This window comes from Cyanistes caeruleus, chromosome 6 (genome assembly GCF_971803275.1).
Source record: "Cyanistes caeruleus chromosome 6, bCyaCae1.hap1.1, whole genome shotgun sequence".
NCBI classification, from domain to species: Eukaryota; Metazoa; Chordata; class Aves; order Passeriformes; family Paridae; genus Cyanistes; species Cyanistes caeruleus.
This window is the reverse complement of record NC_141706.1, coordinates 54,489,246-54,514,928: the sequence shown is the minus strand read 5'-3', so window position 1 is coordinate 54,514,928 and position 25,683 is coordinate 54,489,246. Positions and strand designations below refer to the sequence as shown.

The 25,683-nt window shown below is 42.3% G+C and overlaps 1 protein-coding gene and 1 long non-coding RNA gene across 5 annotated transcripts in view; one reads left to right on the top strand and one right to left on the bottom strand.

Moving 5' to 3' along the window:
- Nucleotides 1-24,708, bottom strand: part of TUNAR (transmembrane neural differentiation associated intracellular calcium regulator) — a 161,445-nt gene extending 136,737 nt beyond the window's left edge. For 2 of the 4 annotated variants that reach the window (XM_086893799.1, XM_086893798.1), the window contains exons 1-2: nucleotides 24,367-24,702; nucleotides 885-974 (exon numbers count right to left, since the gene is read on the bottom strand). The gene's annotated coding sequence lies outside the window, so the exon portion shown is untranslated. Of the gene's footprint in view, nucleotides 1-884; nucleotides 975-24,366 lie in introns of all 4 variants that reach the window. The other 2 variants (XM_086893807.1, XM_086893800.1) reach the window with 2 other exon arrangements.
- Nucleotides 20,183-24,130, top strand: LOC147652702 (uncharacterized). Its single transcript, XR_015287851.1, has 3 exons — nucleotides 20,183-20,302; nucleotides 20,505-20,679; nucleotides 21,051-24,130. It is a non-coding gene; the product is annotated as an uncharacterized LOC147652702 (long non-coding RNA).
- Nucleotides 24,709-25,683: the final 975 nt, after the last annotated feature.

Sequence of the window (25,683 nt, the reverse complement as noted above, 5' to 3'; positions counted from 1 at the left end):
AGAGACTTGGGAGTGCAGGGTACCCAGGAACTTCATCTAGAGCAGGATCCAGAAAGCAAATTACTATTATTCTGTGTTTCCAAGCGGGGTTTTATGTTTATTTAATGTTAGCACAAAGGTACAGCTAAGTACTGAAGAGCAATCTGATTAGGAGTGAGGGTAAGAGTAATAAAGCACTCCTAAAAACCAGGCAACTCCAGTTTCCTCCCTGCTAAAAGTAAGTCTTTTTAAACCAGAGACTTTAAAGGAGACTAAAACCTTTCCCAGGTTAATTCCATTAACTCTACATAGATCAAGAAAAGACTACAGTGAGTCTGAAGCAGTGACAAGGTAGAAACCTTTTGGTATGCACCTGAGCTTTCCTTTCCAAGCAGCAAAATTCCAACCCAACAAGCTTCTCTGAAAAATTGAGATATTCACAGGCGTTTGCAAATTATTAGCACAAGATCCTGCAAAGTACAAAAGCCACCCTGGGAGACCCACTGCTTAGATAAAAAATACAAAAAGAGGAGTTCTAACAGAAATGAGGTGTACAGAGGCATGTTTAAAGACTGGCAACTTTTAGCAGCCAATCTGGTGCTCTGCTTTAAATCTTCCCAAAAAAATGAAGCTTTGTGTACCTCTAAAGTTAGGAGGAATCCTAAAGACTAGATACACTAGTGCCTCACCTCATTCATCTGCCATTTCTTTCAAGTTTAGGTGTGTTTGGATCCAGCTTGTTTCTAGACAACTTCAGGAAAACCTTATTTCTATACATTATTTTCCACAAATAATTCTTTTTAAAAAAGAGCAAACAATAAAGTAATTTCTGTATTATTTCACAAAGACTCCTCCTCGTAAGTCAGAAAACTAGACATACACAAAACTACATATGTATAACTGACCTTTTCTGTTTTGAACTTTATCCATGAAAGTTTGTTTAGCTGCATGAACAAATCTTCATGGGCGACTCCCTTCGGACTGTGATCTTGGCACTAGAAACAAGGAGTGACAACACAACAAAATGTTTCAATCTGGAGATAATGCTAGCATCTTAAAGTATAAGACAGATCAGTTCACAAACTGCAAGTGCAAAATAAACTATAGGAAAAAAAAAGTAAATGAAAGCAGCAATCACTAGACAGTGTCTTTAAATGGACAGTTTTGCACAAAGACTGAGTGCAATTACTCACAGTTGCATTTTGTATATCCTCAGTTAAATCCCAGGAGAATCAGCCATCTGTAAAGCCCCCAACTGACAACTTCTGTCCCTAACATTTCCCCTTTATCCCAGCCCCACATCACACCAGCAGCAGGTGGGTTGTGCCTGTCTCTTAGGGACTAGAGTTTGCTCCAGACCAGAACCATCAAATTCTGCCCCACTCACTGCATTTGGGTGCATCCCCTCAGGTTTCCCCTGACACAAAGCAGAGTCACACAGCCCAGGCAATGCAGCACAGCTGCCTTGAGCCTGCAGAAGGGCTTCACACCAGCTGAACCTTCATCCTGGCTCCTCCTTGGCAGGCAGCAGCAACCTGCTTTCATGTTCTGGCCCTTGTCACTGCCAGGATGCTGTGAAGGGCTGCTCCTTCCTGCCCTAGGGTGGGCTAGTTTTGTCTCTTCTAGAGTGTTCCTACAGCCAGCATCTCCTGGGGAGCAGAACATGGACAGGTGGGCAAGGGCAGAGAGCAACACAAAGAAGGTGTCCCATGCTCAAAACACAAAATGGTTTCAGGCTTTTTCTTGCTTAACACTCTTATTAAATAATAGCTGTATAGCATCTCACACACACTTTTGGTTTAGTTTGAGTTTTTTGTTTTGGTTGTGGGGGTTTTTTGTTTTGTTTTTTTTCCATATTGTTTGATTTTGTATTTTACTTAGGCTGTGCCCCAAGAAATGCTGGCTGTTCAGCTGGACCTTCCTTGTGTGTTGGGGGGACAGAGTGACAGACATGGTGTTGGGATACCAAAGGCACATGTTCCTTTCCTATCTATTTTTATAAAGTACAGGCTCAGGAAGACTTTTTTTTTTTTTTCTTTTTTTTGAGGGGACAAACACTTCTGCAAAATTTCTTGCTGGAACTTCTTATACAAAACAGAGAAATCCCATCTGGATACTGCATGCAAGAGCTCACAACAAAAGAGAGGCACAGAGGGGCTTATGGAGGTGATCAGAGGAGCATTTTCTCATGACAGAAGGCTGGAAATCTTGTGCACAGTAAAACATTGACTGAAAGAGGAGACAATTGCAGTCTGTAAGGCATCCAAGAACTAACTACCATGACAGGAAAAGAACTATATAATTTAATAGAGATATTTAGATAAAGATATTGCATGAAAACCTGCCACAATCACATCTATCCTGTAAACTAGAAGAATTCCAGCTATTAGAAGGATGAAGCTGGGGAACTCTCTTCCCAAAAGCCATATTTTACAAAAGTAAAATAAGCCCCAAAAAATTAAGGCCTCAAATTCATACATAAGGTTTGTGTCAGAGAAGGGACTCAGATACTGCAGACTTAAATGCCAGGCCAGGTTCCCTAAAACAAAAACCAATATTCTGATCAGTGAGGGTCAAATGTGTGGAAAATAAGGTTTTCTGGGTCAAATTTTGCAATCCAGTGTATGTGAAGTGAGAAAATAAAACTAATGTGAGAAAATAGATTAGGTTTCTCTAATATAAATAAACTGTTAATAAATAATAAATAAATTGTTAGTGGTAAATCAGTGCCACTAATCTTTGGAATGATTAAAAAAATATTTTTCTTTGAGGAAAATATTTACATTTCTGACACAGCATTACCATAGGATGCTACAGAATTAATCAAGATGGTTTTAGGCAGTTTTTTTCCTCCTTTTGCATGACAAGGTAAACAATTTATTGATAACTCAGTGCATATGTTCTTCTGGGTTCATTTTTTTTTTCCTTTTAAATTTAATTTTTGGAATTATCAATACAGTCATGTCCTCAGGGACATGGGTTGGGATTTCTTTTCCTTTTAAATTTAATTTTTGGAATTACCAATACAGTCATGTCCTCAGGGAATAACATCCATGATTGTAAAGCTCAGTTATAAGCAAAAAGGCTTAGACACTTCTCTTTCTTCTGAACTCCTTTTGATTTGGGATTATCACCTGAGTGTAATCTATTTTTTTCCTCACATAGTGCTTGTCAATCTGTAGACCTTCATTTTTCATTCTCAGTGCCAGAAGAGATCAATGAGGATTTCTCTTGCAGGATTCCCAAGGGTGTTTCCCCTATCAGTTTCATTGCCAGAACTATTTTATGTCAAGCCCTATACACTGCTTGCTTCATCAGATTTCTCTAAACCCTAATTCCAATACCAAAATCCCACATTTATCCTTTCCCAGTTAATCCTCAGATGCTCAGTTTATGCAAACAGAGAGATCTTTTTGCTGTTCAGGAGTAGGAGTGGTGTTTGTTTGGCTGCTCAGGTCCCCATTGCCTCACCCCAGCCTGGGACCAGGGATGGTGTTCCTGCTATAAACATGTTGTCAGCAGGGAAATGGTGACACAGGGTCACACACTCTCCTCACTGTTCCCTCGTGCTCACGAGGATGTGTGTCCCCTGTCTTGGGAACCTGGATTCCCAAACAATATTAAAAATGCAGTCACAGCCTTCTTTTCCCCCTGGCTTACATGAGGCAGAATGTCTCACATTTTGGGTATCCCTCCTCAGTAAAATGTCACCATTCTTAGTTTCTGATCCACACTCCAGTTAGAAAGTCATCTTTGGTAACAGCAAGTGCTCTCATCTTGAACTCCTACAACTGGAACCAGAGTGCACTCAATTTACCCAATCAACAACATGCTGGACAGTACTTGAAGGAGAAGCAGGAGGACATGCAGGAATCTTTTACAGAAAAGGTTGGGCACAACCATGCTATTTACATTCCTGCTTCTCTGCAGGCATTTCTGTTCTCTGGCAATTACTTTCAGCAGCATTTCCTTCCTTCCACAGGAGCTTGGTCTGAATTATGCTATGTTACCACTTTTTCTCTTGTTTCAAGCAACAAAATCCTTCATTTTCCTTTTTTCCAGTAAAATTGAAAGATCAGTTTCTCACATAAAGTCAGTGAGATTGGAATGGAAATTCCCCAACACAATACAGTCTTAAAGATATGCAGGGATGAAGAGGTGAGGGTTATTCCTTTCTCAAGAGTTGATGTGTTCTCCTGTCTCCCTGGGGAGAGACTGTACAACTTCTCTCTCTCTCTGCTTGTCTATCAAAGTGCTGCCATTAACATCCAAATGTCTTGCCTCATCCCCTGTGAGCTCCAATGAGTTAATAACCAGAGCAGCTTTGCAGAGAAAAGCAGCTAAGAAGAAATACATCAGTAAAATTTAAGGGCTTATTTATTGGTGTGAGGCATGGAAACATTGCTGTATGATTTTCACAGCACCTCCCTGCATCACTGTAAACATATACACATGTATTTCTGCCTAAATATCTTCAGAGAGCTGGGGCAGAAAGGTCTGAGTATGTCTTGCAGTAAGTTCTTAGGTGATTTGGGGCATTTCCTGATATAACAATGCTGAACTTGGACTTTACAAATCAACATGGGGCACTCTCAGGAACCTTTGCACGCTGTACTGTTTGGTCCCAGCAGGTGACAGAAGCTACTGGGAAGTGCTTAGGGCCTCCTGTGCAGAATGTGGAGCATCTTCTGGAGAAACAGACTGCCCTGGGAGGTACAGGACTTGTGTGTGCATGTGATGGCAGGAGGGACAGCAGGAGCTTCTTGCCAAGGCACAAAGGTGAGGGAGAGCCCCACAGGCTCTGCCAGCCCCTGGGTCCCCCAGGCTGTGAGGGTGCTGTTCTCACAGGTGCACTGCGCAGGTGTGGAGGCAAATTTCACATCTCTGCCTGCAAAACCCGCTGTGATGCTGGTGCAGTGCCACAGAGGCAGAGCTCCACTGCTCAGCTTGGACTGAGAATTAAATGCTGTGCTGGGAGCTGCCACTGGGCACGCTGAGCTGTCACTCTTCACAGGGCTTGGTTGTGTAAGCGGAACAAGGGAATCACTAAACCACAGACAATGAAAACAATTTTAAATGAGAGACTAAATGAAAGGAAAAAAGTTGTCAAAATGTCAAGGTTAATGTTTTCATAAAACTAACCTGGGAATGGCTAGACAGTGTAAGTGTAAACTTTAATTAAAAGTTTTAAAGTGTGAATACAAAACTACCTTCAGTCTAGACAGTCAATAAATCTATCCTCCTTAAGGAAATACTGGTTCTTTTGGTATTTCTGGTCAATTTTCATCCTCATCCTTGCAACTATGTGTAACATTAATACTCAGATCCCTGTCTATCAAAAGCAGAGGAGCCCTGCAGAGCAGGACCACAGCCTTCTGCTTGGCTCCAGCTCTATGTGCCCCTGACCCCTGGCTGGGCCAGTGGTTCTGGCTACAGCTCTGGGATGGGCAGCAGCCTCTGGACACACACAGCAAGTTGGGGACTGATACATCTCTGCTCTCACCCCTTTGCTGGACCACGATGGTTTCTGCAGAGGATGTCAGAGGCAGTTTCCTCTGTCTGCAGAGTGCCTGGGATCTTGAAGCAGCCTGGAGGAAAAGCATTTCTATGTCTTACAGCCCGGCACAGCTATTTGGACAGCAGAGATGGCAGAAATGGAGTCTGCAGTGCCTCTGAAAAAGCCTGACCCCAACATGTCTCCAGCAGATTTTAAGAGATCATTCTGAAGAGCTCTGGGATCTTTTCTTGCATTTTGTTGCTATGTTTCTTGCATTATGTTGTATCGGCATCAACAAACAGAGTTCGAGTTTTCTATAAATTATCATTCAACGTTCTTGGAATAAAATTACATTTTAATTGTTTTTAAAAAATGAAAGAGAAATTGCAAAACTTTCCATGATCTCAAATTGTTTGGTTATTACTGGCTTAGTGTGTACCATATTTTATATACTGTGGTTCCAAGTGAATTTTACAAGGAATGTATGTGCTATCTGAAGGCACACAGAGCAATTGTTCTTTCTTCTTTCCTTTCAATTGTTGTTTATACTTACTTGTGGGCACAATCAGGGTTTGGTTAAATTAACAAGATTTTAGTGTAATCGCTACACTGTGCTTATAAACACTCAAACCTCTCTTAGCCAGAAAAATCTAAGAAAAATCTTAGATTTTTCTTCATCTTTCTATCCTTCATCAAGTTTATCATTGCTTTCCTTAAACAAAAATTCATATTTTGTGACCAACAGGTGCTCTTTTTTTAAAATACACTTTATTAAGACACAGTTTGCAGCCTGTGCTGCCAGTACACTGCAGGTTTCTCCAGGGCAGGATCTGGTCTTGCACTGTGATAAAAAACAACAAAGTTGGGGAAAAGGGGCAGAGGCAATCAGCACATTGATAACAAAGATGGAAATAGCTGTCTGTGCCATCTGCTCCAACTTATAGTCTTAAACTTGGACTGAAATCTGCCTTCATTTGTCTGACTCTACCACAGCATGAACTCCATGGCTGGACTCCTAGTAAGTCCATCAATATCATCTCAGCACATGAAAAACAGAATGTTAAACAAGCATTATGGCTCTGTAACAAAATAAGGATATTGTAATCTTACATCAAAGCAATTTTGTTAGGGGGCCATAATGTTACTTCAGCATTCTGTTATTCATAGTGCCGAAACAAGGCTGTTTCACGTTTCAATTGACAGGGAACAAACACAACCAGTACTTCAGCTGCCCAGGAGCAAATATGGTTCTGAATATTTAGTGAGAATAAGTATAGCAAGGAAGATGAGAGTTTTCTTCAGGAAGGTCACTAATCAAACAGATTAGATCAGAAGCTCCTGTCTTTTCTATACAGAAAAGACAATCTGAAGCTTAATTTCAGTAAGACAAAACAAGGAAGTTACCGTAGCATATAAAGCCATGAGCATATTGCAAACATTCTAACAGAAGAAAAGCATAAGCTAAGAGTCAGATACTCCAGATGAATGTCAAAATGTTTTGACTTATGTATAGATTGTAAATTGCCGAAACTATCCCAATTAAAACAATGTAAGATCTTTCTTCCCAAAGAGACTCAACGCAAGCCTCTTTTTTTTCCTCCAGTACATAAAGTAATGCACTTAATGTGAGTAAATCCTTTCTGCCTTTGTTCAGTTACTAGTGAGGAATCTCAGACATGAAACAATGTGTGACAGAAAAGCAGAGAAAAATAATAACCTAATTCTATAGGAGATATGTCCTGGCACAGTAAATCAGCACTGAATGGTGCCAGGGCTGCTGCCTGCATTCATGGTTTTCTTTTATCTTACAGTGTTTTGTTATGTTGAAACCTGATGATGCTTTGAAATGAAAGCCTTTTCTCAATAAGTTTTTCTTTTCCTCCTTGGTTTATGGAGTTGTTTTTGTTGGTGGTGGTGGTGTTGGTTTTTTGTTTGTTTTGTTTTGTTTTAATGAAGATAGCTATATGCATTTCCTGTTTCTGAAGGCAAATCTTTAAAATTTGCAAATAGAATCTGCCTGGGTCTACAGAGTTGAAAATTTTACCTCTGCCACTGAGGCAAATTTCTGAAGACAGAGGTCTGCAAATTCAGATGTGTCTGAATGTGAGTATTATGTCAGAAGGTGACATACTCTAATCCAAGTACACTGGTGCAGGCAAGAGCAGTCTCAGAACTACAGACATATCAGTAGTTCCTAGAAATTTTGGTCAGAAGGAAACAGGACGGAGAGCCCGTACTCCAGTGAGGGACAAGCAGCCAAATGGAAGTGAATGTTCAGCTTTGGGCAGGAGACAACCTGGAGGAACACAGTCACTGCTTAGCTGCCTTTGGCATGGGGTCAGCTCATCCCAGAGAGGAGATCCAAGCTCTGACAGGGAGATCACTGCCCCAGGCCTCGGGAGCACAGGAGATCCCCAGTGCCCGACAGTGCTATTGCAGTGAATGCTCCATCACCCCGTGCAGCAGGACAGATTTCAAGGCCCAAGGCTGTCACTTTAACAATGGGCTTGAGCCACTAAAAGCAGGGGCAGCTTCCTCAGAACCTGCTGCTGCAGCAACACCAGAAAGCAGCACTTTGGACCCAACATAGCTCAAGCTCGTCTCCCTTGCCAGGAGCAGTGACAGATCACTGACACTTGGGAGACTGGAAGCTCTTGACTCCTCATCATTGACATCCCCTGTCCCACAGGACCTGGACACAGAGGTGTCATCAGCCCAGCTTTTGGGAATCACACATACACAGAGCCATCTCCAGACCTTCCCTGGGGTGTGGGCAGGACCGTGTTCCCCTCCTGAGGCGGTGGCAGGCCAGCAAGTGAGAGAACGCTCACAAGAGATGCCCCAGCCCTTCTGTGCCTCCTGGCATGGCTGAGACAATCAGAGCTGTTTCACCACTTTCAGCTTCCTCCCATCCAAAAACTTCTGAGATGAGGCCCAGCCTGGGATACACGGCTGCTTGCTGGACAGAGTTTTGCATTTGGTTTTACTAAGAATCGCTTGGCTTGGGAGAATTTATGCTTGGGTATTAGAGAGACATAAACAGCCATAAAAATCCGAGCTCTGCTTGTACAAATGATCCACTGATGTGTGTTAAATGCACTCTATTGCTGCACTGAAGTCAATTTGCAATTGATCATATTGCATTTCTAGTGTCAGCAGATATGAAAACATGTCATTTACCGATGCTTAATGAACCTCTATGCTGACAAGACATAAATAACAATAAGCAGCTCTCCAGTTAAGGAGGTTAACCAGCAAAGTACTCAGTGAAAACATTAAAGAGGTAATCATCTGGCAATTGTTGTATATTTGGAGCAGCTGCCCTCAAGGATGACTAAACCTATGCAAAGGACCATTACCAGAAAAAAGGAGGGGAAAAAAAGAGCCAATTAACTCCAAGTTAGAAGCTGAAAAATTCTATCTGAATGAAAAAAAAAAAAAAAGTAATTGCTTTTGTGGATTGCATTTGTAGTCTTTTCCTCAAGTAGCTGAGGTAATCTGTTTAGTGGGGCTCTTGGACCATGTTCTTTGACCATCCTTTTCTTTGGAAAGGAAAAGGCAAAACAGCAAGTTGCTCCAGTGTTGTTCCTCTTAATTCCTCCTGGTAATGCTCCTCCTTTCTTCTCTCTTTTTTGAACCCTTGCATTTCTTCCATAGGTATTTTAATCCTGTTTTGTTTTATTTTATTTTGTTTTGTTTTGTTTTGTTTTTAATTGGGACAAAGTTTTCAGTTTTCTATAAAGTCAAAGGGACACAATATAAAGGAACATTACCAGTGCTTAGAAGCATTTTACGGAAGTAAACACAGCAGATTAAATTTTGCTTTATAGTTAATGGAGCAATTTAACAGTAGCTACATTCACCACTGGACAGAACAGAAATTTCAAGTTCAATTCAGATTTTAAGTAGATGTAAATGGTTTTTATATTTCATCTATGAAGTCCTGGGCAGCAAGAGTTTTCTGAGCAACCAAAGGAGTCCAAAAGAGTTTAACCTCTCATGGCTCAGATATACTCACTACTCACAGGGCAGAGTACAAACAAATAAAAAAGCAGTTATATATCGCTATTAAATGCAGCCCTGAAGGCTAACAGGATCCCCCATGCCAGAGGGGTTGGAGTTGGATGACCTCTAAGGTCCCTTCCAGCCCTACCCATTCTATGACCCTTGACAGCAGCAGGTCAGCTGGCTTTGGCAGTGCATCACTCTGAACCAGCACCTCACAACCTGCAGCTGATTTAGAAAACCACCCAGTGGGCACATTGTAAACAATTACCCCAGCCAAAATGAACACTCTAGTGAAGATGGAAGGAAGGGAATCTTCCCTATCTGCAGAGGAAACACAGAGATGTTCAGAGATAGCACATAGAGTAAGGAAAGGTGATGCCTTTTGCATTCAGTAACAACTGACTATTCTGGTGACAAAAATTCCCTGATATTTCAATGCTAATGTAATACTAGCTGTGCAAAATCACCACATGTATGAGACAGGAAAGGGGGGTTGTGCATCGTAGGAAAAGAGATTAGCAAGAAATTGCCTGTGTTCTTGTACGGCCTTTGCCACAAATGCTATCAGGTACCACATAAATCCTTCTCATTTCATGCATAGTCTCCAGCAAAAAACAGTCATCACACAGCCCCAATCCTCCTCTCTCTCCTCTATACATCCTGTCCTATTTCAATGCAAATACACTGTCCCTTGACCACAAGAATCACCCACTCTCGTACCACATTTGCCATCAGTAAATGTAAAAGTACAGGTCAGACCAACAGAGGTTAGTTCATTAACCCCATTTTGCAGCTTCAGAAAGTGGGGAATGGGAGATGTCCCTTCTGACATTTACACATTAGTACTCCCAAGTGTGCTCAAAGGAGCCTGTCAGGTTTTCCCTGTGGTTACTGACAGTGTCCACAAAAAGCTGCACTGATTTGCCTCTACTTGTACCTTTCAACATGCAGATGCCACTTTTTCATGCACAATTAAAGTGAAAAGTTTCAAAAATTAAGTAAAAACTCAAACCATTAGTGTGGCTTTTTTTAAACTTTCTCCTTTTTTTTTAAGCATTCTGATAGCTTCTTGATGGCCAACTTCCAAACTTCAAGTGCCAAACATAAGATGTTAAGGACAAGAAATAAGGGATTCCAACATCCCTATTACTGTATACATCAACTGTTGGTGATGAAATTTAGGAAGGGTAATTGCAGAAAGACTTCTCAAAGGGTGTCAAAATGTGCTGAAGAAGGCAGTATGCAATAAAACAAGATGTCACAGAAGCCTTGATTTCCACTGCCAACAGTTAAATAGAACCCAGCTGCTATTTGGCCAACTGCAATTTGAACCAAACATGAAGGAAAACGAAATTGCAATCGATAACACAATCTTAATACTAAATTAAATATATCCTTCACAACAAGCACAGTTGTACACAAATAACTCAGGAGCATTCCATGTCACACAGCAATACTTTAAAAATACATTTGCTTTCAGACGGGATTATGGATGGCCAAGCAGTTTCTTCATAACTCACACCTGAACTTAGAGGCTTTGCCCAGTACTGTAGGCTTTAATCAAATTAAAAATTTGCTCCCAGGTACGATTATATCTCAGCCTTATAGAGATATCTTATTATTCTTGCTGCTTTGTAGGGGGAGGAGGGGGGGGGGGAAAGCTTTATGTAACTTTGTGTTTGATTTTTCAGAAATTAAATAAAAGAGGAGGTTTCTTTTTCACTGAAGGATGAGATTTCCCTCTGGATTTGCTGCCCTCTAGATATCTTTCAGTATAAAACTGCTGTGTTTTTTGAACGGATTTTGCAATAATCTGCTTTAGCTGAGGATGCAATGGGCAGGGGGTGAAAGCACAAATGCAGGGAAGAGGCAGTGTTTGAAGAGTTTGTCCAGATGCTTTTTACAAAGATAAGGTGTCTCCAGATGATGCCAGCTGTGCAAAGGAAGGGGCAGTTACAAGTGTCTGTGGGGAAGGTCGATCAGTGCTGAAGTGCAGAGTGGTGGCTGTCACGGGACCATGTGCTCCATTCGCTCTGCAGAAGGAGCAGTGAGATGCTCACACACTGCTCCCACATACTGCTCCACCAATGAGTGTTAGTGCTGATGTGAGAAAACCGGTGTGGAGGTGGATTTCTTCCCCCAAACTCCCTCCCTGTGTGTCTCTTGGATAAAACAGCACTGTAAAGCTTTCCTCAGTGATGCCAAGCTCTGGGTTGGGAGTGCCACTTCACACATTCCAGATCTGTCTTATTTTCTCTGCAGCAGAGAATAAAAATATTTCAGAGACTTTAGGAGAACCTTTTTTGCTACATTCTCTGTTTCCAGGCCTGCAGTGGTTCTGATCGCTCTGTTAGGGATCTCAGTAGAGGGATATGCACAAGCAAAAAGGCACATAGTGCAGCAGGAGCCTAAGAAAAAAAATGTTATACAAAACAGGAGCAGTACTGTTGATTTGTTATCAGATAATACTAGTAAAATGAGGATTAGGTAAGCAGGGGAGCCTATTAGTAAAAGATTACCATAAATAAATTCTTCAGTTTGTTCAAGGTAATCAGAAAAAAGATGTTGTTCAGATTACCTAGGGCAGAAAGACTTCTAGAGGTCTCTCCAAATGAGATGAGACAAATAAATTGCCTCAATTATCTCTCTATGTCTTAACCAGGGTGTTTACTTTGGAAAAGGATTTTTTTTTTTTTTAAAACAGAAACACTTTATCATTAGATGAAGAGAAGAACCACCTAATTATTTGATGGAGAAAATAAAGCCTGACTTTTGGAGCCTCGAATCTTTGTTCAGGTATCCTACACAGATTTCAAGTAATTTAGCTATTACATAAATATTTGTATAGGCTTCCCTCAGGCCCTGTAGAAATAAAAAGTACTTATTTTTCTCAGCTTAGACAAATATTCTTATTGGTCCCAAAGAAAAAAACATTGCAGAAAGCATTGTTTGCATTTCAGTATCTGCAGCATCAGACCCTGTGATCTGACACCTTGACAAAATTATAAGTTGGCATGTAGAAAGCACCATTCATCAAGTGAAACTAAGGGAAAAAACAGTTATTAACTCTCAAGGTCAGTATGGGGTGATCAATATTATTAATTGCGTGTGGATAAGTTGAGACAGCAGTTCAGCACTTTAGCAATTATCTGAGATTCAATACAACTATTAAATACTATTCAATCTTGTATTCAATCATGGGTGGTTAAAAAAAGAAGCTCCCCATTCTGCTCACCTTTAGCAGGTAAAAACAGAGTTCCTGCAGGGTACAGTACAGCTGGACACCTCCAGCCCCGTGCTCAGACCAAGTGTGTATGGGAGTCACAAAAGTGTCATTTTGTCTGTCTTGTCTTTCTTCACACTGGAAACAGAATCCTCCAACTAGCCTAAACTGCCCTGCCTTGTTGCTATTTCTGACTTCACCGTAAGGTGAAAATTCCCAAGCCCACCCAGCCAGCCTGTTAGCAGGAGATTGCAGCATGACTTTATCTGTGTTGGAACAGGAATCAGCAGACTGGTATCAGATGATTTTGGGGAAGAGCGAGTGCAGTAAGCAGACGTGCTTGCTTACACAGCACACAATACCTCAGATGTTTCCACCCACGGTCCTACCAATTAGTCAGAAAAAAATCCCTGCTGAGTTACCTAATTTTATCACATACAAAATCCTAAATCCAGGTTTCACTTATCTGTTCAGTGTCATTTCTAAATCCTATTCAAGATGGCAAATAAACATAAATTCCTAATTTTTAAATTCATGAACATTTTAACTTCTACAATCTTACCATAACTAAAGTGTTAAATCCTATCCTATTGTCATGCCTTCCACTGATTTATCACTCCAATTTATCGTATTTGATCACTCTGTTCCCAGGCACTGACTTCTGTGGTTAAACACTTGTTATAGGCTCTCACTCACCCTGCAGTTTTGGGGAATGGGAAGGATCCTGAACCTGTTCCCTATACTTGGTTAATCTGGGCCAGCCGAGAGCAGACAAACTCCCAAACAAAAATAATTTGTATTGAAATTTGCAAGAATCCTCAAAAATATCACACATTTTTTAAAGTCACTGGCTGGAATGGCCAGGCCTTGGCTGCTCTCACTGAAACTGCTGGAAGAAGGAATAAGCACTACAAGGTTGTTAGTCATACCACTTGTTGCTTGCCTGAAAAGGCCTAATTTGCTATAGTGATAAGCAGAGATGAGGAACCTGAACAGAATAAAAGTCTTGCTCTTGCTTTGGACCAGAATCTCAGGTGGATATTAGTATTTATAAATTCAAAGACTGCCACTGGTTCAGAGCTAAATTTCAGGCATTCATCCAAATTAAACCCAAAGCTTAAACCTTTTGACATGAGCATTGCTCTCCACCAAGCATTTGTGTAATTAATATATCTTTTTTAAAAACCTTAAAAAAAAAACCCCAACAACCCACAATTCAAAACTGTATCAAATGAGCTGGAAAAGTACAGAGAAAAAGAGGCATTCAGTGAGAGCCCAGAAGCCATACCTCTGACTTACATAAGCAAAGGACAAGAAATGTCTTCTATATAGGAGAGTTTCTTTTCCTGTCATGATCCAAACTAATAGTGAAAGTGGGTTCACTTGTCAGATGAATTCCAAAAGAGGGACATTTTCTGCTGACAGCATTAGCCAACCCCAACGTGCATGGGACCATCATTTCCCTCCAATGCCACTGCCAGCATCAGCTCTTCTTCCCACCAGCCTAACCCAAGTGAAATCTCTCCTTCCAGCAAATAACACCCGCAGAGGCACCTGCTGCCCTGAGGCATGATGACTGACCGGTGAGGATGCCTAAGCTTTGTACTGACGTATTAAAGCTGTGACAGCATCATCTGGAGGAGCAAAGGGAGGGTAAAAATCAACTCAAACAATCACAAGAAGCAGTAGAAGTTGATGTGAAGGCAGAGGTCCTTGATTTCTGGTTACTTTATTCAATTTTTGCCGGCAAAAATTTGCAAGTAAGAGATATTTGTGCTGGTTCAAAGAAAGAAAGAAGTACAGAGAGCTGAGCTGAGGGAGGCACATGGATGGAGGAATTCACTTGAAGCATCACACTTTCAATTGCATTGCAAAACCTGCTTAAGTTATCTCCCACTTCAGGATGCCAGAAATGTTCCTGTCACCTTCCTCTGGGCACTTGCCTTCAGCAGCTTCTCTAGGATGCGACACCATCCCCAGCGTTTCCCCAAAAACCACTATGGATACTATTCATCCAGGAAAATAATCTGTGCTCTGTTCCAAGCTCCAGGTCATGACAATTAGAGACAGGGAACACAGCTGGGTCCATCACTAGGTATGGCTGACCACAGAGTGCCAGGGCCTCTCCCAAGAGCCCATGGCATCCAACAGAGGAGGATTCCCCAAATGAACGTGAGTGCAGCAGCTGGCTGGCCCCAGCCCAGTGGGGTTCACTTCTGGGCTCGTGCTGCAGTCGTGCCCTATCAGCCTGGCAGACCAAGCACTGCAGTTTGTTTGCACAGAGCAAACCTTGCTAACAGCTTCCTGCAGCACTCCTGACTGCAACAGCCAGCAGGTGTGAAGGGAAACCCGAGTGACCCGAGGTGACTTTCTATGGGAGCCTTGTCTTCATGGAGAGATGAGACCCAGGGACCTCAGCTCTTCCTGCTTTTGTCCTCTGCAAATCCCCTGCCCATGCTGGACTGCAGCAGCCTGGCACTGTTCCTGGCACCACATTTGTTTTGCCCTCTCTTCATAACACATTGTAAGGTCATTTAGGATCTTTATAAACAAGACACCACATGAAACACACATTAAATTGTCAGTGTCCTTTTGTTGCTTGATCTCTTTAGAAGTCCAAGCAAATACACATGCTCCTCTACAGGGATCTAAGCACAGAATAGTGATCATGAAGAAACTGCTCACTGCCAAGATCTGCTTAGTTCCTTCATCCCAATACCTCTACAGACTCCACATGATATATAAATGTGCATTTTTCCATATACATATATAAATATATATATATATATATGGAAATCAAGAATAAATGAGTGGACTCTGTGCAAAGTTTCAGTCATTCACACCACCTAGATACAGATAAAAAGCTGAATCTAATCAAAGCAGCTGCAAAATATGAGATCTTGGACAATTATAGAGGCAAAATAATATTGGTTAATGATACATCAAGTTGACACTATTACCTTCTCACCAGAGCCATCAACCCACACTGGCAAGTTAGATTCTCATTGATATAAGTAAAATTAATCCCACTGGAATTAACTTATACAACATCCATTCAAGACTTTCCTTTTACTTTTCGACAATTACTTCCACTTTCAAATGTCCCCAGGGTGATGAATTGTGGATTTATACAGACCCTATTGCACTTCTCAGACTTTCACTGTCGCTGCAGTTTTTTAGTTGTCCCAGTTTTTCCCCTCACATCACCTTTTAAAACTTTGACCATATAATTCATGAGATACCTCTCATAAAGAGCATCTGGGTCAGCCAGCCTTAATTTGAAAATGTCATTACTCCCACACTAAACTTCTCCAATCAATCCCACAGCAGCCATCACGGTTTGTATGCTTCCCAGAACAACCCAAGTGAAACTGTGGTCTTTTTACCTTTCAAAAAGAATGAAAATATGAGAAAGTGGTAAGAGAACACCACCCAGGTGGTGAAGACTCAAATTGTCCAGGGAAATAAAGTCAGAAATTATGCTAATTTCCACAGACCTTTTGGGCTGCAGAGGTACAAAGTATTATCTGAAGAAGGAAAAAACAAGTTTTTAGTTTGTGCATAGCTCAGTTACAGCTCAACTATCTTTAATAACATAATTTTGCAAAGTTCAGAAATATTCAAGATGCTCCTGAGGTTCAGAGTATCATTACCTTGTCTGCTGTATGGCCTTTCCTGCGGGTAACTGGACAAAACTGTTTCTGGGTCAGCGGAGTTAAGAGGATTACATCTCATCCAAAGGTGGGATGCTTTTCACTTTCTTAACCTGAAAGTTAAACAGCTACATGCCTAGTGTCCCTCTGCAGCCACTTTGATGAAAGGCATTTCCAGAAGGCACTCCTTTTGCTCCTAGAGTAGCTGTTAAAAACAGGCTGAATACCTTGCCCTATGGAGCTGCTTACCTACATATTTAACTCTAAATGTCTCCGGAAGCCAGAGGTGTATCTTCAGCCAAAAGGGGCTGGATGCAGCAGGAGGTGAAGGTGTTCAGGTGTCTGCTGTGTCAGATCACTGGGAGAGTTTGCTGGTACAGACCCCAGAGAGCATTTCAGCCTACCCTCAAGCAGACAGCTAGGTTTGACTGTGTGGAGGTGTCTGGGGTGGCCTGCAGCTTCCAGGACAGCAAAAGTCCTGTGCTGAATCTTCAACTCTCTGGGGATGTCCCACGTACTCCAGGGCATCTCAAATGGCACCAGGCACATAGGTTTAAGCAATAGAACTGAGCCCCTGATGCTTGGGCACCTCTCTGGACCACTCTGGCAGGACTGACTGACCACCACTGACTACAAACCAAGCACAGACAGCCATTTCACACATAGACAGCTCCATGCAGATGTCAGTGTTTTCCTCATTCATGTTAGAACCTACCCAGGTTTTGCACACTGGCTGGGACAGCAGCACCACAGCAAAATGCTTTTCAGCATGTATACTGCATTTTTCCCAAGGAGGAGACCTAGCCAGCACAAAAAAACCTAGTGTCTCTGGTCACTTGTCACTGGCACTGCAGAAACAGGCCCAAGGACAAACCCTGCTCTGTGGGTTAATTAGTGTTAGCTCATTGATTAAAAAATTTAGGTTAAGCCATTGATATGAGGGGAACAGAACCTGAATGCTAGAGGAGGCATCTCCAGCAGAGTCATTAACAAAGCTTAAAGAGTCTCACAGTTCCTGCTCTAGCATCATGACCCCTGCACAAACTGATGTAAGAGATGAGGGTCTGCTGTCTGCTCTGCCCTAATTACATGCAGAAGAGAAATGTAAATGCCTCTTTGGATTTCATCAGAAAGCATACAGACTTGTGTTATCATGGTAATAAAGGTAATACACATTTGCTGAGCTTCAGTGGGGCATATCAACAAAAGCAGCATGTTTGGAACAGAGTATTTTCTTAGAGCTACACCAGACTGGATGCTCTGAGCTGTGCTTCTATGTGGCAAAGAAAATAAGTACTTTGGGTTCAAACTTAGTATAATTCAGCTGGCTGTTTATAAAGAAATTGTAGGAGATGTTTAAAATATGAGTGCAAGGACAGGCTCTTCAATCTCAGGAACCAATCTAGAGTTAAGTGAGTGAATTACTCAACTGCTCTGTGAACTAATAAGACGAGAAAATCAACTCTGAGAAACCAATTACAGTCCAACACCACCATCCTCCAGGATGTGATCTCAAAGTCAAGTAAGTCTCCAGAAATCAATCTCTGGCACTTGCTGGGAAACTTCTGAATGCCCGAATAGACTAAATTTGTTTTCAGAAGCTTCAAATGGACACATCCAAACCAAAAAAGCAAGATGGCAACATAGCATGGTCAACTAGAAGCAGACATATAAAAGCCAGGAGTTAAAATTACAGTGGTCAGATGAGATTTAGCATTTGAAATTCCAGTCAAAGCAGGACAGTGAACAGAATTAAGTATTAACCCCACTACACTACAGTGAAATATGGATTTGGTTACCTAATGAACCTCAAGGTTTATTTATGAGAGGTTCCTGTCATATTCTCAGGATACCAGCTCCCAGTACTCTTTAGAAAATATGTTGAAGGGTTTCATCTTGCACTCTTTATGATCTCCACAAGAAAAAAATTATATTGTCAGATAATAATCTAGAGGCGACTCAGATGCAGTGTCCTATTTGGGACTGCATCACTTTGTGCTGAACTTGGAGTCTGCACTCCCTAGTGGAATACCTCAAAGCAGAAAGGACTTTAAACAGCAAGGGTTCAGTACTCATAGTCCCTGAAGTCCTTGAAGTAAGAAGGTCCCTCGGAAAGAGAGAGGCTCTATTTCATCCTCTGTGCCAGAGTTACTATGTAAACCACCATGGCCCTTTGCCTGGATCTGGAAGCCCCAGGCTTGATTTTCAAAGAGACCAAGCACCTAAAGTTCCGGCTGTACTCAGCAGTTTGGGAAAACAAACTCATAACAGCTGACCAGACAAAATGATATCCTTCTTCTGAAAAAAATTTGATTCAATTTTCTTTTAACTTTGGCTTCTCAAAACAGAAAACTACATACACAGTTCTCCTCAACATGGGATTTGAAACCTCACTCTCCTATTACAGCTCTTTTGTGAGGTAAAAAATTAAAAATAACTTTTCCACCAAACTAAAGACTCTTTAGCCTTGAAGGAAGGGGACAGGAAGAAAAAAAATAACCACAAACTGTATAGTTCCAATTTGCCTTATGCTGGCAGGATGATCAGAGAACATATATGTATTTTTCTGCTAGGCAGAGCCCAGATGGACAGTTACAACTTGGGCATCTTAGAGGAGTTCACAAGACATTAGCAATAATTAACACAAAGTTTCCCCACGACTGTATCTATAATCTGTATTTCCTACTCTATAGTCCTGCGACAATTTTCTTTGTCTTAATGATGAATAAAGTGGTTTTGAGAACTGCTCTGGGCAACCATCACTGAGATCTTATTGTTTTATCTAGCCCAAAGTAGTTTTGGGTAAGGGAAGAAATGTCAGAGCTGTCTGCTGTTCTGCTGATGTAGAAATAACAAGATCACTGCATGTTGGTCTGAGTCTGAGACATGAAAACCAGCTCAAAGAAGCATTTGCTGATGGCATTGATGTGCAAGTGGCTCAGGTTTTTTTGTAGGGTCTTAGTTCTCTTGAGCTTTGACAGTTATGGGTGTTTTCATAAATGGAAAGGAAGGACCCAAACCTACTGACCCTGAAGCATTTGCCATTCAACTCTATTGTGGATCCTGCATCTGGAAAAGCCCACAAGCCTGTATATCAGCAAACTGTCACATCAAGCAGCTGAATTACTGTGTGATGACATGAGCCACAGCATCCCATGGCATCAGAGAGGGGAGACTTTTCTTGCAGAAAAGAGCATTGAAAAAGCTGAGCAGTGGGACCCTCGGGACTGTTGGGGAGCTGAGTGAATCAGCCGTGCTGCTCTGCTCCATGCTGCCGTGGCAAAACTGACTTTGCATCTAAATTAGCTAATTTAAAAGTGTCCTGGGCACCTCTGCACCATCCTTTCCTCTCTTATGTGACTGCATAAGAAAATTTAAAGGAAAAGGCAAAACACAGTCTTTCTGCAGCCTAGTTTATCATCGATAAATACGGCTCTTCTCCAGGCATTTCCTGGCTGATGCTGTTCCCCAGCAAATCCTAGAAGTGCTGTATACTAGAGGTTATTAATACAAAAATAATTGCACAGAACAGAGCAAAGAGAAAAACAGCAGGGTTATTCCAGAAGCCTTTAATTTTTTATTTATTTATTTTTTAATTTTTTGTTATAATTTTGGTACTATAAATCAGTATTTCCTAAAGAGCCGAGCACACTGCGATGGTGAGCTGTACACATCTCAAGAATGAGGCACAGCATCTCGGGCCTTCTAATTAGCTCTGCTGGCATAATTGACTCTGGCTGGGCACCAGAGTTGGTACAGCTGTGAGCTGACAAGGCTGTGAGGAGGCAGGAGGAGACAAAAGAAGATGAGCAATAGTAGCACCACACACCTGTGAGAGGGAGGCAAGGAAGGAAAGACCCTAGGACTGAGGGGAGAATACACAGAAGAGATCAGAAGAAATAGAGAAGGACTGACAGGCAAAAACAAATGAGAAAGAAGGAGGTAGTAGTTCTGTTTTCTGCCTAAAAGAGCAAAGAACCTTTGGTTGAAGCTGATGAAAACTGTACATTTGTATTAACAAAGATTCTGAACATGAAATACTTGTTAAAGATTTGGTGGTTGGTTAAAACCTTAAAAATAGGTTTTTTAAGCTATTGCACAAAATCCTACTGATTTTTTTTTTTTTTCCTGGTGACATGGTCAGTTTGTCAACCTTCACTGACAGAATAGAAGCAGGGAAATACCTTTGAAGCAGGATATGAGAACAAAGAACACAATAAGCAGTCCATAAATGGTCCCAATTTGCATTGAATTAAGATAGGAAAAAAACTACATACATCCAAGGCATGGATTATTATGGATTCTCTTGAAGGGAAAAGGTATGCATTTTCCTCTTAGTGCAAAATATTCACTATAAATGTACAGGGATGTTGTCAATGTTGACACTGATGTTGTATCTAATTAATTCATGCATAGCATTGGGAGGGAAAATTAATACATTCCCTCTTATTTCTTCTTCTGAAATTAGACGTTTTGTCATATTCATTTGCTATTTTGCTATAACCAAATTCCTTCTTCAATTTCTTTTTTTTTTAATAGTACTAGACCTGCTTCTAGTGAGTGACAGTAGTAAAAAGCATTCTGCCAGCCAGCCCCTGCCTTTATCTAACAATCTGGGGGGAGGGTGGGAGAGGGTGTCTTAAATTTTTTGTTCATATTTTTCTTCCCCCATGAATGCCTTCACCACCAGATGCTGCTCACAGGAAGAACTTCCCACCACAGCTGCCACTGATGCTCCCAGTTTCTGGCCTCCTGCAGTTCCCCACAGCAACCTCTTCATCCTCTGTAGAACTTAAAATTTAATAGCAGTGTGTAAGCTTTCTCAACAATGCTCGCCTTTTCAGACTCACGAGCCTGACAGACACACAGAAACAACTTCTGCTCAGCTTTCTCAGAGGCTGGAAATGGGTCACTCATCCCCTCATTGGTTCCTCACCTCCCAGGACAGCTGAAAGCAGGGCTTGGCAGCCCATGGGTGGGATAACACCACTACAGAGCAGGAACAAGTCAGAGCTCTGATGTGCTGGGGACTCCTTTGGACATGCAGCCCGGCACAGACTCATCAGACAAGAGATATGCAGCAAGCTCCCTTCTCTTTGTTTCACAATATCCTGCCGAGGCCAAAGGTCCTTTGAGGTTTATATAAATTACAGTGGTTCCCTCTTATTTGCCCATTATGAGCGTGTCCCAGTTGGAATTCAAACAGATTAGTGATGAGGCATGAGTTTCCTGCAGAAACTTTGCTCTTTAGATACCATCATCTTTTTTTTCTTTTTTTCCTACTTGATATTCTGTCTTCAACCAGCTTATAAAACAGAAGTGTGTATCTGGGAGAGTATGTGCTTCCTCAAATTATCTCAATCCTGTTTTCAACTCTGGGTACAACTGTTACCTTCCACTTCTTCAGCAAAATAGCTGTTTTTAATTAAGAAAGGCATATTTTTGTTGCAGATCAGCTATTTCATACTAAGCTCCTTCTAAACTTTTCAATGCACCATCTGGAGCTGATGATTTGCTGCTTTTTAAATTATCGATTTGTTCCAGCTCTTCCTTCTGACACATCTTGATTACCAGAAAGGAGAAAGTCCCAGTAGGTACCACTCTGATATTCTCTGCTGAAGAGTGCTGCAAACAAATCATTTAGATTCTCAGCAATGTCTTTGTCTTCTTTAATTTCTGCCTTTGATCTTTGGTGATCCAGTTCCTGAACTACCAGTTAATTATTCCAACTCTTCTGACTGACAAACCTGAAGCATTCTTATTTTATAACTTCAGTATTTTGCAGTCTACCATACTTCCTTTTTATTTCCCTTTCATCTAGTCTTTACACTAATTAATAAACCAATGTATTGGTAAAATAAGGTTAGATTTTCAGATTTGGAAGGGTTCCCTGACACTCAGCTGTACTGATTTCCTCTTTGTTTGCCCAGTGTTACTGTTGTTGGCAACATACATGCCCTCCAGACTCTATTATTGTTCTTAAGTGGAATTCATGGCATCTTCCTCTTCTCTTCCCTCAGGAGCTTTTGTGACAAATCCTCTCAACACAACCAAAGCCCAGATGCTCTGAAATTTCAGTCACTTTTTGTACTTTATTTCCCACTAAGTTACAGGACTGTATTACATTAATATGTCTGCTAGCAGCTACAGATGCAATCTCGTCTTGAATTCCTTCCTGCATATTGATTAAGAACCAAAAAAACAGGATATCAAGACACAGGCACCTAAAAATGGTGGCATTTTGATCTGAAATTTCATACTGACCTATGGCTCTGGCCCAAGCTTGGAAAAAAGGCACCTAGCCCTTTTTTAATACTTTCCAAAGGCAGCAATTGGACAGTATCTGGCAAACCTGGGGTGAGTGAGTAATCCATACCAGTAGCAACGAGGCATTGGAAACTGCATGTCTGCAGTAGTGCAGTGATTTCTTCCTGACATGGAAGGGCTGAGTGGGAGCGAGGCCAAGCCTCGGGAACCAGGTTGGAAGAGGGCACACCCTTCCACTCGTTGGGAGCCAGAGTTCCTGGCTCAGAAAGAACTGCAAAGCTTCTGGGGGGAAGGAGGCCTGACACTATAGCTTGGTGGCTTGGGGTCTCAGAGCAGACAGGTCTGCTAGGTTTGAGTCAGTGTGCTGATCCTAAGCACTTTATTTTCTCCATGAGCTCAGTGCAAAATGGTCCCTAAAGCAAAGTGTGTAACTTACTGTCTGGTGCCTGCTGAGACTCCTCTTCAATATGTAGGAAGAGCTTATCTTTCTGAGACAGATGTGTGGGATGATGCTAAAGCTGTGGCCTGAGCCCTGAGCCATCTCCTGCTCAGAGCACTCTCCCACTCCTCAGGCACAAGGGACGTCCAGTTCCTGCCTGAAAACTTGACAGTTGTTTGACAGAGTGAGCTGAACTGTACCTCAAGTTCACACAAAAAGCAAAGGAATTTGAATAGGCTTGCTTTGGGCTTGTTATACTCCTTCCTGAATTACTGTTCTTTAGTATTTTCTTCTGGTTTCCTTCTGCTGACACACCTAAACATGGCTGGACAGCAGAGTTTCACAATTGCTTCCCTAACCCAGCTCATGCCAAATCATTACTCATGTTGCAAAAGCCCCCACAAAATGTCAGCTGAGCTTTAAATCATTTCTTGTTAAGAAAAAAATAATAATTAAAAAAAATTAGAATCCAACCACTGGCCATTGAATTGATGTTAATGATTTAACAAGAGAGGACTACAAATGCAGAACAACAGACACAATCCTCAAATCCTTACACCACTGGCCTCCACAGTGGCTCTACTCCAGAAGAGGTTAGGCCATCCTCTGTCTGATGGCTCTTCCCCCACCAGCCACTTCACCTCCACCACTGGCCAGGCTCACTTCAGCCAGAGAGAAATGGGTGCAACAAACTCAAAATGGCTCACTCATAGCACAACAGTGGCTGCAATGAGGGAGGCCTTGCAACCCACCCGGATACCTGCAGCAGGTTGGTTTTTGGCATCTCTGCCTGAATGCAGAAAGATCTTTTGGTTATACCCATGCAGATAGAGAAGACCTCAGGCTGAAGAATTGGGGAAATAGATTTATGTCACATATAAAACCCTGGTCACTGCACACACACTCGGAGACAGAAGCCCTCCTGCAACTGGGGAAAGGCCTTTGATATTCCCTTCCATTAAATATTCTTCAGGTACCCGGTCTGGTGACTTCACGTTGCTACAGTCACTCCCAGGGCATCCACCAACCTGTTCCAGTTCCTGCTGCTCTTTTCTGGCCAGATTTGAAGCCTCTGAACCAAATGAGATGCGAGGATGCTAATAAAACAGCAAATCGACCGAAAACGTCACCACAACCCTCTGACCTCTCGCTCTGCTGAGACACTCTGGACCGAAAGAACCCCAAATTCCCCTTTGCCAGCTCAAAGCTTTCCCCCCTGCAGCGCCCGCAGACCTTGGCACCCGCGGGTGCCGGGGGTGCCTCGTGTGCCGAGCGGCGGGGAGGCAGCCCCGGCGCTTACCTTGGCCGGGCACGTGTGTGCGGGACGGGCCCGGGGCGGCGCAGGGCGGCCGGCGGGGGAGCCGGGGGCGGCTCCGGGAGCCCCCGCCGCGGCCTGCGGGACCCGGCTGGGGCACAGCGCTGCTCAGGCGCCGGCTCCGCTGAGGGCACTGAGCTGTGAAGCTGCTCCCCGCCTCGGCGTTACCATCTCGCCAGCCACGCAGTCCCGGCCAAAAACATCGCCTTCAAGCGCTGCCGTCATCTCCGCCCGGGGCGCGGGGCTGGCTGGCCGGGAGCGGCATCGCGCCCCGGAGCTCAACACCCACACCTTCTCCTGCCGAAAGAAAACCAGGAGCCCACAGAGCAACGTGTAACACAGATGGAAAACGGGGAGGACCGCATTGAAAGATGCTTCTGGGTCAGGGCTGTGCCGCTTCCCCGGTCCAACAGCACCATCTCCTGGGTGGCCTCGGCCGCTCGCCCGGCTGCCGGCGGCTCGCCCCCCAGCATCTTCCCGGGAACAGCCTCCACAGCTTCCCTCTGCCATCAACCCGTCTCCTCTCTTTGTTTTCCTTTCAGGCGCTATCAGTATTTTTGCAAATGTTTCCTTTCACGTCCTATTGCTCGTCTCTCATGGAGTATCACAGATGGATGAGTAAATAGATGAAATGCTGAAGGATTCTAAGATCTGTGTATTTTTTTTTAAATCAGCATTAAGAAAAGCATACAAGACAATAAAGCATACAACACATTTTTGAATACCAGCCCTAAATCTGCTCTCTTCCTGAGCTGTGAAGGTATAAATATGTACCCAGTCTTCATGGAACACATCCTCTTTGAAGTAATCAAAAAGTGCTGCTTCTCAAAGAATACCTGTATTATCTTCAAGAAAAAAAAAAATCTACTTGAAGATCTGTTTAGAGTTTAGACAAGTGAAATGATGGAAAAGAGCAGAAATGGTAGATTTCATAGTATTACCATCCAATGGGGAAATCCTGCCTGACAGTAGTAGTATTTCAAAGATACTTGTAGTGTGCATTTGAAAACTCTAAAAAGCTTGCTGAGATACACCCTGTAAAAGTGTGTGGCTTTCACTCACTAGATCATATATTTAAGACTAAATGCTCCAAAACGTTATTCTCTCTATAGCTATTACCATACAAGTAACAAATCACTTCTGTATTTCAGTTTTCATTAGTCTGCAAAGTGAAGATTTGTTTCACTCTTTTGACGCTAAACTGTACATAAAATCCTTCATGCTTTGAAGCCTGTGCTTATATAATAAGCAAAAAAAGTTAACATCAGTGATTTTTTTCTAATTCAATGTTCATCCAAAGCC